Genomic DNA, 20,287 nt, shown 5'->3' on the forward strand with positions numbered 1-20,287 from the left:
TTAGCAGTTGGAATCTCTGATATCCCAAGATTTCACGGGCTTCAATAAATGCATACAAGTAGTAGAAATTTCTGCAAGAGCAAACACAGCTTTTCTTTCCTCCAGATGTTAATCCAGCCCAACAAAATGGGAAATCTGGAAATGATCAATCTTCTGTGTGAGAACTCTAGTAAACATATAGCAGCTTCATTTCCAGATGGTGAAATCCATATTCACCAGGCTTTCCACCAGCCCCTCAGATTCACCTGAATGAGGCTCTGTGTGTGCTTGCTCTATCACTTTCCTGCTCATGCACCCTTTTGTGTCTGTTCAAAGGAGTTTTTAACTTGCAGTCAGCTATAACTGAAATGTGAACCTATTGACTGTCACCTTGTGTCACGTTTTGCCTGTCACATTATGCACGTGATGACACTGGACAGTGACATCTAGTTCTAGGAGTCTTTTTTAACCCCTCTTACTTTTTCTAGTCATTAATTCTTAAACATCTGCAGAGGTTACCTGTAGAATCACGTGTGGAATAACCAGGGAATAAATGAGTAGTGGATTATGGATTTGCTGTTGTTCGGCAGAGCCCCACATATCCATGAGGACAGGGAAATATGACAAAAGTGGATAGAGCAAAGGGGATTCAGAACCACTTCTAAAAAGGATGTTCCAGAGAACAACCAGCTTTTAGCTATGCACTGATAGTTGATTACAGTAGAAAATGGTGCTTAACTAGAAACTAAATTAAGTAGCATTTAAATAGTATGTTTTAAATATCATCTGAAGTCTACTACCAATAATAATACCGTTCTTAATTTATTTCTTTGGAAAAATCAGTCCAATTTTAAAGTACTTTTTCATTCCTGCTGTGAGGTGTAAACTGCCAAGCAAGATTCTTCCTGCCCAACAGAGTTAACAGTCTATATAGACAAGTTATAAAGAGCAATGAAAGTAAAATTATCCCCATTTTACAGCAAACTTAAATTCAAACATGTTAAAGCTCTGTCTAGAATGAGAAACCGGGATGAGTTTAGCAGGTTCATTAGCTAGCACATTTTAATAAATCTAGTTTTAGTCATCTTTTGATGACCAGAATGCATGAACAGATTAGTATTTAAAAACAGACTGTGGTCAATGTTATAGTTATTATTTTGTGAGAAGTAGTGACTTCTTATTTTCTTGGAGCTGCAATTTAATGTCACTGCAGTATGTGTATGTTTCCAACTAGTACTGACATAATTGTTTGTATTGTTAGTTATATGTAATACTGATTTTTGGAACTGAGATTTTTGTTAGTGTCTACATTTGAACTACTATCCTTTGACTAATGGGAATGTGCTAGGAAAAGTATGAAAATTATAGTACAGCTGCTCAGTTTAGGAGAGTATGTTTAATTTAGTAGAGAGATGGTCAATATACATCAAGAAAACCAGATTAAATGGATTTGTGTGATACTTTTCTTGCATTGGTTAGAGGAGCTTAACAGATGAACTAAATTTTTTAGGAATGCTGTCTAATATACCCAAGAGATTATTGAGAGATGAACAGCTGTACAATTCTGAAGCACCTGAGTGACTTGAAAATATAACTGTGATTCTCCAGAACAGAAAGACTTGGGAGCCTGGTTTCTGTTGTTTTTTAGGGAGACCTCTGCTCATAAATGTCCATGATTTTTTAAAATGTAGACTCTAAGGAAGGATTTAATAATGGCTCCCAGAAGAAGACACTAAGTTGTAGTTGTGATGTTTTTTTTCCAGAACAGAATTCTTCCAAAACACAGCTATTCAGAACTTGCTAGGAAAGTTTCTTGTTCTCTTGGTTTAGGAGTTGTCTTCTTCCAAATGTACTTTTGATGAAAAGTCGTAACTCAAGTTGAAATAATTCTTCAAATAATCATAACCAAATCTGTAAAGTATCTTGGGTGGGACTGTCAAGGCCTTTCATTTGTCTTTGCATTCAACAGAAAACTAGTGAACAGAGATGCACACTGAGTGAGGTGTCAGTTTTTATTATCTTCTGGCATAGTAGTTTCAGTGACAGTAGCTGAGATCAGTGCCTGAGAATTTTACCCTCTCTCCATGCATTTTCTGTTCAGTACAGTCCCTACCCTGAAATAAATAAATAAATAAAATAAAATTAAATTAAAAAAAAAAAAGAGAGAAGGGATCATGGGATCATATAATGTACAAAGGAGAAACTGGGGATTAAAAGATTTTCTGAAGGCTGTAAACAAGTGAGAGAACATATTATACTCCTCACAGAGGTGGTTTTCTGACAGAGGAGTCCAAGTGCCTCAGTGGGAAGCAGACAGAAGAATTTCCAGCACTGACCATTTTTCATCTACATCCATTTTGCAGACTAACATGTGATGAAATCATTAGTCCCTGTGGATCAGTGGGTATATTGCCACTCATGTAAGTGGAACCAAGATTTCTATCTAGAATTGTTAGTCTTGTCCAAGCTTCAAAAATAGAAGTGTCTGCTTTAACAAAAAGATTGGGTTCCTTACTCAAACATACCATTTTCCTTCCTGCATTTTCACGTTAGGACGACTGTTTGATTTTTACAGTGGAGGTGACTGAACACAGCCAGTTGCACTGGTAGGTAACTTAGTTTTTAATGGCCTGAAGCCTATGAGTAAACCAACCTCAGTCAGAAAGTTGCAGAATCATGAAAGTTCAGTGCAATTTTCCAGAAAGGTTATACTTTCACTGCTAGTTCCATTTCTGCTTGATGGAACTTAAACAGTAAGTCTGGGGTGGGGGTGGAGTTTATTGGGATTTTTTTAAGCAAACTAATAAAACAAGTCAATAATATCCTGGAATAAGTAATGCTTTTCTTTAAAATGTCTGTCAAGTGAAATGAGTGATACTTTACCGGCAGTTTAGCTGAGTAACTACTAGGACAGGATCAGTGTCTTGTGCTTTAAAAATAAACTTCTTTGCTCTGAGTCAACATCTGTTTTGCCTTGGCCTTCATTTAGCAGCAGGAGACCATTATCCTGTGATGACTTTCTATTCCACTGACATCTCATCTGGTGCACCGATATTCTTAGTATTTTACTCCCCTGCTGTGCCCCTTCCCCTCAGCCACACACACACAAACACTCTTTATCTCAGCCTGTAGAATGCTATGTTCTGCTGTTTCTATGAATAGGAGATTACACATAATGTAATCAATCAGTTGCTTCTACCACTAAGGAAAAGTGTGTCCTTCCAATTACCTTCTTATATTCTAATAAACAAGCAGCGATAGTCTTGGATAGGTGCCTAAATTAACCAATCTAAACTACCCTGACATTCAGAATCTGAGGTGGGGGACTAGGCCATCTGAGAAGGCAAACTTGCAAAAGTGCCAGCCTTTCAGATCTGGTCTGGTTATTGGCAGGGGTAGGAAATGGAAAATAATAATGAAAAACTAAATTTTACGAAGACTTGCCTTGTTTTAGTTTGGGGGCAGATATTCAGAGGCAAACTGGTTTCCTCAGACTTATTTGAGATAAATTATTATTCAGATTTACTAAGTCTGCTAAGTTTATTGGTTTGGGACAGTTAATTTCTAATGCTATGTCCTTTACTGTAAGAGAATACATCAAAGCGACAATTTTTTCAGCTTGGCTCTACAGGTTTTTTTCTCCACAAAGGAAAAGAGAAGAAACATAAAATCAAACTGTAACAATGCTTGCACTGGAGCCATCCAGAGGTCTGTTTAACCCAAGATGTCAACAAGATGATGCTAAGTGTAAGAAATAGGGCAAGAGTTTTGTGATTCTACAGCTTTCCTGCTTTTATGATGGTGCAAGGACTAGATGAACCCTGGGGGCAGGGCAGGGAGGGAAATTGCTGTTATGGTTTGCAGAGCTTCTGGAAGCACTCAGTGCCTAATGGGGTGAGAAGTTTCCTCCTTCTGTGTCTTTTTCCCTTTCTCCTGCACAGCCATGCACATCCACACATGCACTAATGTGATGGAGCACCATTATGTGATGGGAGCATGTGCACGCTTTCTTTAAGTTGTTTTTTGGATGCACCCAAGAAGTCCTCTGGATGAGTCAATCAAAATGCATCACGTTTCCCTGTATGCCCTTTTGAAGTGCCTGCAGTGTGTACCAAAGCCAAAACCTATCCTTCAGTATTATTATTTTAAATCTAAGTAGGACGAAAAGAGGATGTGTTATATGATGGGTTTACAGGCATGGTTTGAACCTGTCACCAGCAGCAAATTACATCTCTCACATTAAAATATAACCTCCTCAGTACTGTTTATTATACCTGAGTGTAAGCTGATTGTGATGGACCATGATTGTCAACTGATGCAAGGAAGCAAGACAAAGATGGCTTTGTTCGCTTTCCTTTTTTTCTTTGAGAAGCTTAAGCTAATGTGTCTGTATGTGGCCAACTGAAAACCTCCTCCATTTACTTTTTTTCAATGTGAAAGTATGATCTGTACATTTTCCTTTCTATCCTACTGTCTTTAAGGAATGACTGTGGGAACTTGCAAGACAAAACTTCTATTGCTGCCTACTGCTTCAGATTATGTAGTGCAACACTGCAGAACCACTGTGTGTATTTTTCTTGTTCATGGGTTGTTTCACTGCCTCATACCTAAACAGCCAGAATGAACCGGCATTCTGGATTAGTAACTTATTCTTGGTTACATGCAAGTCTTTACAGTAATTTGGACTAGTTTCCCTTGAAACAGCATTTTCCTAGTTCAGTTTTTTTGGCTGTATTGTAGATTTCTACTTTTCATCTATTGCTAGTTGTAGTCGATGTTCTTTGTGGGGATAATTAAGATGGAAAAGGAGGAAAAGAGTAAACACTTTCTCACAAATGTGTCCTGGATTTGTTTTCAGAAATGGTATTTTCATCTCATACTTGAATAACTTATATTTTGATGTTTGCAGTCTTGCCATGGCATATACTCTGCCAGGTTAGGTGACCACATCAGGAGAAAGATCACCCTGTATCATTCCCCTTTATGTTCTACGTTGGGATAGCTGTAGACTTAGTATGTGGTATCTCTTGGGATACATACAAGAAAAACTGTTGAAAAGCACTGATTTGTATTTGAAGACAACTGAAACAATGCCCTTTGAATGAAAGAACTCCATGTGTAACATCCTAATTTTTTAATAATTTAGAGAGTATCCCAGTCAAAGTATTGTTTCAGTTAGTTCTCACCTCTTTACCAGGAGAGGAAAGCAGATTAATGTGAAGGGGCAAAATGATACTCATTTTTTAAGACATTTTCCATACTGTCTTACAGCTCACTGCCATATTGAAGAACACTAGTTTTCTGGCTTAACCTACATGTTTCAGAGGTGATCTTTCTGAATTCAGCTTGGGATGAGATTCTAATACTAAAATCTCAGTCATCCAATATGTAAGGGCCCCAACCTTGCTTTTCTACTAGAGTTTTCCAGTAGAGGAATACATGAAGTACAGTTTAAATCATTGGTAAGGTATACATGGCAAGTATTTGATACGGTGCATGGACACAGCAAAGGAGTGCACAAGAGCAGACCTAATGTATTTGAGAAGCAACTTTCTATCCTCAAATATTTATGTTGTTAGCATATTTCCTAAAGCATATGAGTTTATACTGTTCTAAAAAAAGTAAGATTTAATGTAGCTTTTGATATTTTCATTATCCATCTAATCTTTCTCTTTCTTGAATTCCCTGAGAATGTACTTATTTCTAATTAAGCAACATTGCTTTGTAAGGAGGACGTCTTGAAACACTCCAGCAAGCTCTTTTTCTTTCAAGGCTGGGATGGGTGCTCTAAAGGAGAGTAGTAGATAATCAACGTAGGAAATGTTGAAAATGCCAAATTTGTGAATCCTTAATTTTAAAATATGTCTGTATAGAAAAGTTACATTTCTGGACCACACAGTTCAAGGAATCAGGCCAGTAAGATTCAGGATCCCATACCCAGAGCATGCCTTGCCAGGTGTGTTTTGATAGCTCTGTTAATGGGCCTTGATTTTGGGAATGAGGTAATCCTCACTAAAACAATAAAGCACTGGTTACCTATTAAACTGTTCTTTGAATGCTCCAATGAGGTCACATTTTCTTTCCAGACAGATAGTAAGCCTGTAAGTGTGGGAGCCAGCAAGTGTGGCATATATGATGTCTCTCTCTGCTATTGGTAGTTTGGTATGCCATACAGGTAATTATGTTTGCAAGCTAGCTGAAGAGGTGAAGAGGATATATATGGAAGGTGAGAAAGTCAACAATATACATAATGTTGCAGTCTTTCCTGACAGGCTTTATAAACATAGTCATTGCATCTTACCCTTTATACGACCGTAACTTCCAGACACAAACTTGAAAGGTATTATCCTGTGTTTATTTCTACTTAATGTTCTCAAAAATATTAATGGAGAAATTTTTCTCTCTCTGCAAATACGAGTAATTTTCATTATTTAGAGTGTGAATGATGAGGTAAACCAAATACCACCTAAAGCACTTTGTGGTTTCATTCAAATGGCTGTTTGTAAATACTTCTTGAAAAGGGTTTCTTTACGCTGTATTTGCTCAGCATTAATCCTTGAAAAAAAAATCTTGTGTGGTCAATGAAGACATTCAGTAGAAAATTGATCTGCTGAAGTACTTCTCTCAGAATGAAATGTGCTTATATGACATGGTGCTTTAAACTTTTTTTCTTAAAGTCATGCAAACCCCATATGTAATCTGTTCATTCAACTCTCTGTCTTCTATGCTCTTATTTCACCTGTCTAGTTCCTTTTCTCTGACCACTTCTGTCTTCATGATTTTGTCCATACTGCTGGTTGAACTTAGGATGTCAGCTAATTCATGTGCTTTTGCTGCTTCTTAGCTCAGCTGACTATGTACCATGTATTGAAAAACGTATTTTCTCAGTATTTTCCAGCACAGATTCTTTTCCAATGTTGACAGTATGCTAAAGCAACAGCTCTGCTGGGACATTTAATGTCCTGTCTGGCTGCAGCTGTGTCACACACACACAGACACACACACACATCTCGCCAGCAATCACTCACAAAACTTTTAGTCTTCTTCAGCAGTCGTTCTTTGGTGCTTCTGGAATGCAAAGGATTCACTTCTAGTCCACACAAGATATATTGTGGAGTATATAGAAGTACGGAAATCAGGGCTTAGCTGTTTTTTGGGACTGCCAAAGTTTCTCTGTAAACACAAGTTCAAACAGAGATGCTTTCTCTAGACTTAGGTTTATCCTGAAATTCGCAGCTTGTTTTCATTGTGAATGTGCTTGTGGGAAAAGGCTGTTATAGTGTAGATAATTTTCACCATTGCCCAGAAATTATTGCTGTATAGTCAGGTACAAGTAGGTAGTTTGGGCAACACAGGCTCTTCTCTCTGGTTTTTATTTGAGTATGCTGGCACTGGATTCGAGCCTGGAAGGTAAACTTGATGGTTGGTGTTATAAAGGCCTGTTCCTGCTTTTGCTGAGATTGCAGCTGAGTAACTGTAGTAGTCTGTAAACTGCTGAAATTTTTGACAGTTCCAGCTCCTGGATCCCTGTATTTGCTACATTAAGAATTCTTCCCAGTGTTGCAACAGCAACATTCTTCAAGGGCCTGGGCTGCCATCTTGTTAGCTTGAAGGAGCCTGTATTTGTGGAAGTCCTGTCTTTGTCACTCAACATCACGAACCTTTGGTCCGAACGCCCTTCCCTCACCTGAATCTCTCTCTTTTTTTCACTGAGACCCAGGTCAAAACAGTCCTTTCAACTGCTAGAATTCTTTGACTTTTTACACAGAGGGTAAACACGGACAGCAGGTTTCCATCTTGGCTGAAGATAGTTTTGAATTGATGTGCCCAATACACCTGAATTCCAGGGAGCTCAGAATCTTCTTCGGATTCATTAACAACCAACATTAATCTTGATAGAACCTCTAATGGACATGGTAATACTTGCATTTTGTCCAATCCTATTACTCAGATAGCTGCCAACAGTCAGACAGTACTATGTTATCCTAGAATTAACAGATAAATCTTCTCCATGCGCTAATGCCTAAGTAGCTGGGGTTTTAACAGAATAGTTAATGTGACAAGTCTTATGATGTTAATTGGGGCAGAAAATGAAATATTTCTACTTGGTAGAAAAGAACAAATGTCCCAACTGCAGATGCAGACAAATTTCTGACTCGCCAGCAACTTAAAAAGGAACTCAAATGGTCATCTTTACTGTTGTGTGTGTCTAAGCTTGCCCTATGCAAGTTGTCAAAACTGTTTTTCTCAGCATAGTATTTAAAAGGGGGAAATAATAGTTACAAAGAAAGATTTTTACCTCACACAGTATTAATTTATCTGAGCAGCTTACACATACATTGGATGATCTGTAGTTCTTCTAAAAAGAATCTGTGGTTCTAAAAATGATCCTTCTTGCTCAACCATGGATTTGAATTCCTTGCCCAAATATGCATGTGAATGTCAGTACATAAAGTGCATTCATGTAGCATGTAATTTTCTGTTGATGAGCACTGATGATTTCACAGTAAAAATCCATATAACATTTTTTTTAATGTACATGTACATTTTTAAAACTTTTTAAACTATGAATTCTTTTAAATGAAACAAGAAAACATTTTGCTTTTAAGCTAAGTAATCTTCAGGACTGGAGGTGCTGATAGAGTAATTGTGTTTATTCTTCCAGTTTCACAATTTCTGTCTTATAAACATTGTTTTGCACTATTGGGCTCCACGTTTCCCCTTCTCATCTGATGTTTTACAAATATTTTTCTAATTGCTTGAGACAGTGTGGTCCAATAAAATTACATCGACTTTCTGCTGAACTTATTTGTCTGATCCACTGCCAAAAGTTGTAGGCAGCTAGGCAGAACACTTGGTCTCACTTTCTTTCACTCCCCCTCCTCTAAGGCAATGCTTTCAGTTAGCCCTCTACCCTTAAAAGAACATGCATGTAAAGACTTAGGGTTGTGAACCATGAATTTTACACTTCTAAGCCATTCAAATGCTTCAGTAAGGCACTACATCCTAGCAGATTTTTAAGGCTGAAACAGAATCTGTTTCCCTCTGGAGATTGTTTTGTGTTTAAGTTAATAGAGGTAAATCATACATTATATTTTAAAGCAGAAGTACTTGTTTTGGCTCTGGGCCCATTCGTGGTTCAGCATAACAGCCATCTCAGATTTTATTCAGTATTTCTTCATATGATAAAGGGCAAATTACAGCTAGAAGTGTCCAGAAAGTGAGGTACTGTATTGTCTTATCACTCTGACAACCCACATAGAGAAGGTACAAGGGCATGTAACAGCTGACATACAGAGCTGTAAAGTATTCTATATTTTTTCGGTGACAGGGATACTCAGGGGAGAATCGCAATCCTGTGGTTCTGAGTGTCTGAAAGAGCTAAGAGAACAATGAACTATTATTCTTGAGTCTTGATAACTGAGTGTCTTACAATGAGGGATGAATTGTAGCTAGCTGTGAACTGAAAATAGACCCTTCCCTTTCATTGTCATGAAGATGTTGCTGTTTATGATCAGTTTGGCAGCCACTTTCTTCATGACATTACACCTTTTCTGGGTTTTTGCTCTCATATAATGAGGTGAGTCTGTAATTTCTTTCCTTTCAGTATATAGATTTGTTGGTTTATCTTTTAAAACAACCACCTGTACGTAACATACCTCATTTCAGGTGCATTTTTGAGCATTTGCTTGCCATGTGCTGCATTTTGTCTGATGGAATGTGATCAGGTCCAGGTTCTCCTAAAATAATTGGTTGCTTGATATCTGGAAGCATTTTAAAAAGTACCTCAAGGAAGAAAAACAAAGCAAATAGTGCTGGTTTGCCACAGTGGAACAGATACGGTATGTGATCAGTTAGCTGCAGCCCACAGATAAACACAGACAGACAAGCTAGCAAGCATAAACAGAAACCACATTATTGTCCCACTCAGACTTCTGGCCTCATGTTTGTTAAGTGATCTCTAGAGTCTGTAAAGCAAAACAAGAATTTTCAAGTAGGGGTAGCTGAATTTGACATTATTTCATATTAGGCATCTACGGTTCTTTTAATCTTCAGAATCAGTCATTTTTTTAGTTGTCTTTCTCTCCAGTTAGTTAATAAATACATGGGTTGTATAATGGATGGTATTTATCAGTGCAAGCTCATTTAACTTTTTTAAAGCTGCATGAAGCATAAACATAGTATCTCTGACTTAGGCAAATTACTTGACATCCTTAGTAACATAAGAATACCTAATAGTAATTTCAGAGAGAGTTTGTTGAAGCCTCCAGATGTCAGGGGCTATGGAAGTGTAAAGTATTATTACAGATGTTTCTCATAATAATAATACATCTGATAGCAGGGCAGAAAAAGGAATTAAGGGCCAAGTACTCCAGTCATTAACTGAGCTGAACTCCCACTAAGGTCTATGTGAGTTTTGTTCAAATAAGGATTACAGTATTCAAATGTAAGTAATTATTTCCAACATGGAATGATTTATACTGCTTTTCCAGCCTTGTCTTTCTAGAATCTTGAAAACAGAGTCAGAGTGTATTGACTCACTGTACACAGAAAGAAAGCGTGCCAGCATAAGGCTTGGTAGCACGAGGAAAGTTTGACTCAGTCATAGATACACAAAACCAAGCAGGGTGACTTCTGTCTGCAGAGCAATCAGAAGTGTGCCTGCAGCAGAGTCAGAGCCCAGCCAGCCTCCGTGCAGCTGGCATGAGGACCACAGTCCCATGGGGTCACAGAACCTGTGTTGAAATCTCTGCTGCTACACTCACAGCCCTATTGACAAGATGAGGGCCAGCTCAGGAGGGCCTGAAGTGCCACTGTCACACCTCTGGCTGTTGTTGAAGACACACCAAAGAACCGATGGGGAAGGAAGCTGCTGTCCTGTTTGATTCACCTTTTTAGGCTGAGAACTCTGTGTTGTTTGGTTTGTTTGTGGTTTTTTTGGTTTTTTTTTTTTAAAACTATTTATGAAATAAATAGCTTTAAATATAAATAGCCCATGTACTTGTGGGAAAACATCCCCACTTTGTTGCAAAGTACAGTTACTGTAACAGTGCTAAACCCATTAGGATACATTTTGGTCTTGCTGTGTGAAACAGTAAGAACTGAACTCGTTCAAATGGTGTTCCTCAACATTATGAAATTGTGATGAAATTCAGCCATTTAGAATGAATCTGAAACTTTCTTAAAATATGCTTAGATACATATTAATTCTAGAACTTGTAGGTGTGCCTACATCTTTGTTGTGCAGTCAAATCCTGCAAAACACTAGTTTTTCTCTACTGCATAAGTAGTAGGTGCTCTGTATGTGGTGTACACAGTCTTCTGAAATGCTGTTGCACAAGATGATAGGTGGAAGATTATTTTTGGCAACTCTGAACTTTCTGAAAGCCTCCATACTGCTCCACATCTGTGTCTGTGACACAAAATCACGGTTGTTTAGCACTGGTATATCTGTTTATACACATGGAGAACAAAAAGAGGACTGGCATAAACAAAATGTCATATACATTCAAATTTTGATTACAATAAAATAATCATTCTGACATCATCACAAAAATGGACTGCCAAAAATAGTAATCTGCCAGCTCATGAATGGCAAACCTCAAATTTCTGTGGTTTGGTTCATTTAAGCACTAAGAAATTTAAGAATGTTCATAAAACTTCTCAAATCCAGGCTCTGTTCCTGCTTCACCAAGCATTAGAGGCTCAAATCATCACATTCCTTTTTGTCCTCCAGTAGTTCCAGTTCAGGTATCCTGTGCAGGATTCTCCTTGTTTTAACTAGACATCAGTGGTTTGGGACCACTATATGAACTAGTCACTAAACTTCCTGGAAAAAAAATAGGCATTTCTTGAGTGTGATTTCATCAAACCTGCGTAACCTTGAAATGAGATGTCTTGTGCCTTATAATTACTGATTTTTCTAAAGAGGCTATGTAGGGACTCTTGAACTGTCTCAGGTGTGACAGTCTAGGTCCCACTGATCTACTGTCTGTCTCTCTATACTCTCATGTTCAGCAGCCCAACAGCTGAGTTTCTCTAATTTTGCCTTGAAGTTACTAGCATTATTGTGGTGATGATCAATAGCAGGCAAGGAATTTGAAATTTGACATTGCTTCTAGAACAATTTTTTTCATGATGTTCTAATTAATATTTAATGATATTTATAATTTTTATTCTTTTCCATTCTAACTGCTCCATGTCCTATGTCATTCAGTGTAAGAAAATAAATTGCCAAACCTTGTTGCGTTTCTGGTTTTGGCAGATGTCTAAAGAAAGACACTGTTTTGTTTATTCAGATATTCCTTATATCAGACATTGATGCCTTATATGCTTTACTAATTACATAGATGGAGATTTTTGCCTGATCAACTAGAAGGCATTTTTTTCTTAATAGCAGGATTTGCACTGTTACTTTTTGGAGGTAATATGCTCAAAAGCAAGCCAGCAGACACTTAAAAATTTACTGGAATGATGATGCAAATTGGAGGATTCTTAATGATCAAAACTTTTAAGTACTTTGAAGCAAGTCTCAGTACCCCATAATGTTATGATGTAAGTTAGATGACAAAACCAAAGAGACATACTTGGTGCTTTCATGAGGAGTGCTGAAAGAAGCTGTCATTAGTTCAGGAATGGCAAGATTACCCAGAACACACAATTCAAGCAGAACTTGCCATGTTTGAATTACTTCATGGGTTTTGCTAAATTAACTCAACAATATAAATACAAACTGCATAGCTGGAAGGATAGTGATAGCTGTGACATTTGATAATATCTTGTGAAAAGAAAGTTGTCAAGTTTAGGAAAGATTTGATATTGGAAAGCAGATGTAGCTCTCTTCACTGAAGGAACATCTGGAAATTTCAGCTACTTTCAGGAGACATTCTGGCAATGAGAGAACACCAATCATAATCAGGTGTAAGAAAACTCCCTGGAAATGTTGGTTCCTTACTTCCAGCAGCTGAAGAATCACAATTTAGCAGACAGCTATATGGGGTCAAGAATGAAGATTTCTAATTGCAGATCATGAGTGATCTAACATATTTGTAGCATATTTTCATTTAACTAATTTTCAGATTATTTTTGAGAACTATTATTTTCTAATGTAAAAGTTGGGGTTTCAGTGAAATACAGAAAGTTTCTTTAAGTTTTTGGAAGCCTATGTTTAAGGGGTTTTTTTCTCAGACCAGATTTCACTGAGCTTTTGGAAATATCTGTAAGCATTTTCCTAGCATTTCTAAATTATTCATTTCAACTAATCAAATGAAGTCCTTCTTCGTTTGCTCCCTGGCAAAGGAAGGGACTACCTCTCAGTAAGTTTTTTATATTTGGTGCAATGAAATTAAGATTAGGTTCCAAACAAAACTATTTTACTCAACAGAAATAAAACTATGATCATTATGTACAGAGAAGTCTGTGTTTGTAATTTGACTAGAACTCAGACTAAAGCTTTGAGTCTTCTTCAGTTGGCACTTAAAAGACTGTATAGCTGAAAGTAAATAAGAAAAATATAGTATTTTTGTTATACATTTGTGTTTTATTGTACCTCTATGGCTCACAGCATTCAGAATTTGGTTACAAATAGCATTCTTTCATTTACCTGAAGTAATTTCAGAAGGCAAACGTTTTTCAGCACAACTGTCGCTGGATTTGTCTAACAAATCTAATGCATCTTGACCATGGGGGACATATCGGGATCCCATTTTCATGCTTTGCATTAGATCTTTTAACACTGGACAAGAAAATGTACAGAAACATGCCAAGGCATTGCCTCCTTTTTGTTCTTCAGGATGGATAATACGGTAGCAATACAATACAGAGAATCTCTGCCGTGCGAACCAAGAATTCAGAACACAAACCTTCAGGCCCACAGGAGAGGTTTGTTTTATCTGAACGTGGAAGAAATGGACCTATGAAAACAAACCAGTTTGCTTTCAATCCAAATGATCAGCTGAAGGGATTCTGCAGCAAAAGACCAGAAACAGATATTGATGCCTTTTCTCACCGATTGCAAGCCAGTCCGTTCAGTTTCCAGTTTTCTCCCTTTATGAGGAAACCTCAAGTTCTCATCCAGATCAGGCAAAGGAAAGCCTTAAAGTAATTTGACACCCCTTTGCATTTGGATTTTATCCTTCCTGAAGATACTAAAGGAGTTACCAGTCATCTTTATGTGCCATGAATTTTCAGTATTTCCAGTAAATACTCTCGTTAGGAAATACTTTCTTCCTCTGTAAAAAGAACTTTTCTCTATAGAGATTTGAGAATTCCATTCCATGGAGGGTGACAGTCTCTGGAACAAACGTGTCTTATGCAGCAGCTTAATCTGTATGGCATCTAATATATTACTTGGTTTTACAATGGAGGACTTTAAATTCTAGACTTCAAACCTCTCTGTCTGTATTACTGTGTTAATGCACTGGCTTTTCACCTTTTAAAAATTAGGTTCAAACTTTTTTCACTGAAAAGTGAAAATGAGTTTAACAGCCTGGACTGACTCTGTTTTCTCTATTACACCATGTAGCACAATGAGCACAACTGGCAAGACACAAGTGAAGAAGAAACCCAGAGACTAGAGCAACCTCTTACTTTCAAAATAAGTGCCAAAACCCAGCCAGTATTTAAAAGTAACCAACAAAGGCCAAGGAAGGGATACTTGATGCAATTTCAAATGTATGAAGGGCTGAAGTTTTACTAGTGTCCCCTTGCAGTCAGTTCTTTCTTTCCATCCCCAGTTCTACAAGTCTATAGTCCTTGTTATGGAACACAGATTCCAAATAACAAAATGGCCATACCTCTTCAAAAATTCATTGCAACTCTGGTTCTTGATGTTTCACACAGGAAGACACTTTCTATTTTAAAAGTCTGTAGGGTGAAAAGACATTCCTTAAATCTGTCACTTGTCTTAATAATTAAGCTTTAGTTTGATGAGCTTCCAGTGAGTGTTTTTAAAGTACTGGTGTCCAAAATAAATTTTAAGAAAGAAACTTTTATCCCTAAGAGATACTAGGAACCCATTAAATTCACAGGAAATACTGACATTATCTCAGTAGTCTGAGATTCTACCCCACATGTCCAAAAGACTGAGACTGCTGTTTTACCTAATGTCTTGAAAACATACAGAAAACCTGGAGAATTTCAGGGACAAATTTACTGTAGGAGAGAGCACAGTGGGTTTTACCATTGCAAAGTGTGGTGTAAACTCCTGTATTGCATAACAAGCTCCTGACAAGGTGTCTGTACAGCTCTACCAGCCAGACTCACATTGCAAACCTGACTCTTGATTGCATGTACATCACTGTGGGTTTAGACATCCTCGGTACCCACAAGTAGACTCAAAGTTTCTCAGCTAGGATATGTTTCATTTGCTTTCCTTGAACAGTATGTACCATTTGAAAACTCAGACCCCAGATATTCTTGTTGATTCACATGTACTTCTTGTGATTCTAATCCTACAGAGAATAGCAGTGGAAATGATAATAGCAGTGGTAACAATACAAAAGTATTTGTGGTGTAATAGTCAGATAGGAATACTGGCAGAGAAAGAGATGCAGATTTCTATTACTGTATGAAAATCTACCGAATTCCAGAATTTGTGGTATAAAATGTACATACTATGGAATACATAGAAGAATATCTTTTGATGTGGAGATCACTAAATACTCTGAGAAGGCAGGAAAGTATTATTGCAAACCCTCCTTTGAGGCACAAAGGTGTGGGGTAATTTTATAAGATTATAGTAGACCATTAGGGCATCCAGCAACAGAATCACCACAGACCCAGACTAGCACTCAGTGAACTCTATCACCTCTTAAGAATAATTTGTTGTTATGAACAGCCTGTATTACATTAGCAGGATGCTACACTGATATTTATTGCATCAAAGATGTGCAAAAGTTACTGTAGTCTAGGAAGAAATATTTTTACCTGCTCTACTTTTGAGTCTGTGGGTGGGCTTGTGATGATCCACAATTATTTTCAGGTTTTGGACACATTTCTACGGGAGACATATCTGTTTTTCCGTCTTTATTTTGGTCAAAGAAGAGTGCAGTATCTGTGACAACTTAAAACTTCTTTAGAATAGTCTTGAAGTGCCAGATGATGAGAAATATTTTCTGCAAGGTTTTTCAGTGATAAAAAAATTGTGGCCAAGTGATTTATTTTTTTAAGACTTCCAGCAACTTATTAATATCAGCATCCTTCACTTTTCTGTGCTCTCTTTTTCTAGAACCATGCTTTTTGACAGATTCAAATTTTTTTGATAGATTCAGAAGTAAAATAATAGTCTTTCAACACGTTTGGTTTTATCTTCCTCTGTGGTCAGCGTTTTAAGTTCAATGGCTTTATTATCACTCTTTAAGTCTTAATTACTGCAGATTTTGTCTGAAAAAATTGCCTCATCTAGTTATCATTGTATTTTCAGGAGTTCTGTGGTGCCATATTCACAGCAACTCAAATGAGTATTAATATCTAAGTATGATATTATTATATAAATGAAGGAGAAAGGCAACAATGAAAATCTGGAAACATTGGTTTCCTATATGAATGAACAGAAGTCCCCTAAGGCCTTAATTCTTGGAGAAATGCTCTGGAGAAAGCAAAGCAAACCAAGCATCTCTCTGCACAGTTGGATTCCTCTGGAGTACATAGTAAATGATAAGACAGTTTGTAACTGCATCCCCTGAGCCCAAGAGGTATTCAGAGAGCTCTGGCAGAACTAGTTCATCTGGTGGGCTAAAATACAGCCTATGAAGGAATGAAGAAACTCAACACTGAAAGGAAATTAAGGAAAAGCTGTTATTTCCCGGAACTCATCTGCAAATAGGTCTTCACCAGGTCCCACCCTAGGAACAGAGGAGTTTTGCCAGATGGCACAGGGAATGCAGTGACTCATGTTTTTTCTCTTTCTGTTCTGGTATCCTCCCCCAGATATTGCTGGATTGTTTCTCCTTCACTATTCTCTCTGTCCTAATCACTGGATCTTCTGAGAAAGAGCTGGAAGAAAGGATGGAATGTTATATGGACATAGAAGGGGAGCATGTCATGTGAATGTCCTCAGCAGGGACCTGGGGTGCTTATTTAGGAAAGTTAGAGATGTGAAGGAGTGCAGGATAGCAGCAGAACAAGACTGGGGAAAACACCACTTCTTCATTGTCTCTACCACCAAGCAAATCTCCTCTGGTTTGCCAAGAGTTTTGTGCCCCAAACCAATATGAGATATGTCTAGTAGATATCTAACATAGAAATTAAAATAGACATAATGTGTTTCCAAAGAAGGCCATCCTCCCCTGCTCCTGAGCACTGTTGTTTACTGGATATCTAAACTGAGTTAGCAGTCAGTTGGCTGATAGATTTGTCATCAGCTTTTATTTCCTGTGCTAATAGAAAAATAATAATAAAAAATGAAGGTACATATCATAGGTGCCAACTATAATATTTCTCTGACACTCTGCTACTATGCTTTTAGTTGGCTTGAGTTTCACAAACATAGATCTTGCTCAGCACATGGTTTTGACATAGTTTATATTTTTGTACCTTAAAAATATGTTCCTTGACTAGGCAATAATTGTTGATGAATCCTTTCAATTTTGAATGTTGATATAATACAGTAAACTACGTAACCATTTCAGATCTGACACTGCCCACCTTCAAAACTGCAAATGTCATCCTTGTTTTCTGTTCCAACACACCTTATGGATCAGGATGGTCCTTTCAGGGAAGTTGTGGATTTTCCATCCCTGGAAATATTCAAGGCCAGACTGGATGGAGCTCTGAGCAACCTGGTCTAGTGAAAGCTTTCCCTGCCTATTGCAAGGAGGTTGGAACTAAGGAGCTTTAAGGTCCCTTCCAACCCTGGTCATACTATGATTCTGTGTTTCTGTGATTTAGTTCAGCTATATAAAGATTTGAACAATATGAACAATTACCTTATCAAAATCCACCAGCTGAGGAGTATAAATATATACACACATTAGTGAAAAATATGGAATATATACTGATACGAGGACATCTTTGCTAGCATTACTTGTCTTTTGGAAATCCCAAGAGCTATATAGTGCCAGCACAGGAAGGTGTGGTTCTATATAGCTTTAAAGTAATGCAATAATATGTCTAGTTTATACTACCTGTCATACTCTGAAATTTATTCTCCAGTGCAATAGTAAATAGAGATGGTAAAAAATTTCAATTTTTCAATTTTATGAATCGAAGATTAATTATTTGAGAAAAAAAAAGTCATTCCATTATTTATTCAGGAAAAAAAAAGAAGAAACATTAAAGGTGAATCAGTGGAAATCTTTTGGGTAAGTATATTTCCCATTTCCTCTTTTCCAATTAGTGATCATGACCAGTTCTTACAATTTTTGGGCTCAGCTTGTTTTAATTAGGATTGAAATGGAACAAAATATTTCATATAAGAATTCTGCCTTTCTTTCTCATTAACTAGTACCACACAGTTTCAGAATATATGAATAATAGAGTCTGCAAAGATACTGGTTTTATGTTTTCTCACAGACAGTGTAGCAGTGAGCCAGCAAATGAAATATTGCATGTCATGCCACTTGATGGGCTATAATTCTGTTATGGAGCTGAGTTTAAATTCAGCTTGGCAGATCCATTGCTCACACTGTCATACAACAATCTATTTTTATGCTGTCATTGTGTGAACTAAAAAAAAGTTCAGTTTGAATCTGTGTGTGTACTACCTCCCCATTAATTCACTGCCTCTAGAATAGTGACCCACCTTTCAATCTTTTCTAGCAGGCTAAACCTCCACTCCTATATAAAATGTGGGATGCTTTTGGCAAAAGAGGAGATTCCAGGTCTTTTCCAATTTTATTGCTTATTGAGGCCTCAGAAGTTTCCCTACTAAAGGACTACAAAAACCCCTTGACAGATGCCTGCTCTGTGTCATGTTTTTGCACTGGCCTTCTCAAATGAAGAGCTGACATTTTCATTCTCATAGGAAGGAAGGAGCGGGAGAGAGAGAAAACTTAAAGAATGATGATAATTCCTATCAAGTGATTTTAATGCTGTCGGTGAGAGGGATGTCCAAGCTCTTGCTATAGAGCTACCTCCACTTATCAAGCAACTCAAGCAAATTTTCCATTCCAGATAGTGTCAACTGATCAGCAACGACTGGGTAATCACAGGCAGCTGATTTTTGACTCCCTGGCTATGGGAGGAAGCACAGCAGCAGGAGCCAGCAGGGCCAGCACTGCCAGGCTGTCCTGGGGTCCTGTGTCATGGCCAGACAAGTCCCCAGAGTCCCAGGGCAGTCTGTGGGACATCGTCATCTCCTGGCTGTGACCTTTCTGTAAGCTCCCTCTTTGAGGCATGTGCCTTTTAGCCCTTGGTATGCGAAGACATGGCTTGTAAATTGAGAACATTGCCTGTAAATTTTAAAGGAAATTTTCCTGTAATGTACAGAGCATTTCTCCTCAGCCCCCACTCCCTGGCTGCTATTTGTGGCTTTTATTTCCACACCTTAGCAATACATGGGTTTTGACTTGCCTGTTAACATCCTTGCTCATTACTGTTTTTCTTCCTTTCTACTCTGTTTCTTCACCCCCATTGTCTATACTTTTGTTTGAAGGAATGTGAAGGATAGGGAATGAGTAATTTTATTTTTCTATGTGAGAACAGAAGCTTCTTCTGTTCCTTTTTTGGTCTTAAACTTTTCTTCTCTATTTTTACTAGACTTCTTTTTTTACCATGCGTGTCCACATCCCCTCTTCCCATAGTTTTTTTGTAAGTGCTCAGCTGCTCCTTCCTGGGTACACTGGATAGTGCATAGGGTTGATCACATTGCTGCCTGGGTTTTATTTTCTGTGCAATATCTGGTGTTTCCACTGCAAAGAAAATCCACTGCAACAGAGTATATCTTTTCTATCCTTGCCTTCAGTAGTTTCTATTATGTTGTAAGTTGTGAGACAAAACTCTAGAAAACTGCTTGCACCTATCCAAAATTAGGATGGATGAAGGGTCTGGAAAATGGCAGATGTAGCAGAACATAGAGTAAAGAAGATGAGCAACTTGGCCACAGTCAGATTACAAAAGTGCTGACAGAGAGAGGAATAGAAAGCAGAAATGCTAGTTTTCAAGCCTGTGTTCAAAACAGTAAACCATGCAATTTTTTCACAGTGTTATCTAGAAATTTCAAAGGCAGAATGACATGCTGTTGTAAAACTGATAATAGCAAACTACCATCAGTGAAGCACTATTTATAAATGAGAGGCTGGGAAGGCGCTCTCTATGCTGAATGCCATAAACAATGAGCACCAAGGGACCAAGGGAAATATTTTGATGT

The 20,287-nt window shown here is 37.7% G+C and overlaps 1 long non-coding RNA gene across 1 annotated transcript in view; it reads left to right on the forward strand.

The window, feature by feature from the left end:
- Positions 1 to 20,287, forward strand: part of LOC108499879 — a 40,257-nt gene that overhangs the window by 5,708 nt on the left and 14,262 nt on the right. The window lies entirely within an intron of this gene.

The sequence above is a fragment of the Lepidothrix coronata genome, unplaced genomic scaffold (genome assembly GCF_001604755.1).
Source record: "Lepidothrix coronata isolate B3197 unplaced genomic scaffold, Lepidothrix_coronata-1.0 Scaffold79, whole genome shotgun sequence".
NCBI classification, from domain to species: Eukaryota; Metazoa; Chordata; class Aves; order Passeriformes; family Pipridae; genus Lepidothrix; species Lepidothrix coronata.